We start from the raw sequence: 1055 nt of genomic DNA on the forward strand, positions 1-1055 counted from the left end.
CCAAGTGTTCAAGAAAAGATGATTGGATAAAGAAGCTGTGGTACAATGGAATACTACTCAGCTAGTAGAAAAGAGGAAATCCTATGACTTACTGCTTTATGGATTAATTTGGAGAGTTTCAGGTGGAGTGAAGCTACATAGAAAGAGAAACAGATACAGAATTATTTCTCTCACGAGTGGGATATAAAGAAACATAGCTGAAGAATAGCAAATGCCCAAAGTGAGAAGCTAAGAACTGGTTTTAAGTAGGAAGCTTACAAAGCAAGGGTGGGCTTGAGGGTGTGGATAAGGGGAAACACCTGGGACTGAGGAGGAGGAAGGAAGTAGATACTGTGAAGGAGGGAGGGTGTGGTGCTGGAATGATTTATGCAGAAAACCTGCCACTAACACGCAGCACATATACTAAAATTGGGATGATACAGAGAAGATTAGCATGGCCCCTGCACAAAGATGACACGCAAGTTACAAAACACAGTACCTAAAATTACATTAGCACCATAAGACTGTTGTTCATCGATTTGCTGGTGCAGGCGCCAGTAATGTCTCCATTCTGAGACTTGTTGTTACTGTTTTTTGGAATATTGAATACATCACGGGGAGCTTGCTGGGCTCTGCCGTGTGGGCAGGATACTCTCAATAGCTTGCTGGGCTCTCCAAGAGGGACAGAGGAATCGAACCCGGGTCGGCTACGTGTAAGGCAAATGCCCTACCCATTGTGATATTGCTCCCAATAGTATCCAACATAAATCATGATGCTTAAAATAGTATTTAAAAAAATGTGTATTTTGACATCAGGGATTGAGGTGCTCACCTTCCACAGGACTGACCTGAGTCAATTCCCAGCACCCAAAATGATTCACTGAGCACTGTCAGCAGTGCAGATCTCTGAGTACAGAAGCACAGATAAACTCTGAGTGAGCACTGCCAGAACAGAACAAATAAAAGGTAATGTATTTGTGGAATCCTACCTGTTCATAGATAAGCACCAATATTTGCATGGCTATTCTACTATAGATGACAAGATGGACCAAAAAATACACAATGCCCAACTTTTC

The 1055-nt window shown here is 42.4% G+C and overlaps 1 non-coding gene across 1 annotated transcript; it reads left to right on the plus strand.

The window, feature by feature from the left end:
- Positions 1-377: 377 nt before the first annotated feature.
- On the plus strand, positions 378-486 carry LOC129401373 (U6 spliceosomal RNA). The gene has a single exon (XR_008628299.1). It is a non-coding gene; the product is annotated as a U6 spliceosomal RNA (small nuclear RNA).
- Positions 487-1055: the final 569 nt, after the last annotated feature.

The sequence above is a fragment of the Sorex araneus genome, chromosome 1, assembly GCF_027595985.1.
Source record: "Sorex araneus isolate mSorAra2 chromosome 1, mSorAra2.pri, whole genome shotgun sequence".
Lineage (NCBI taxonomy): Eukaryota > Metazoa > Chordata > Mammalia > Eulipotyphla > Soricidae > Sorex > Sorex araneus.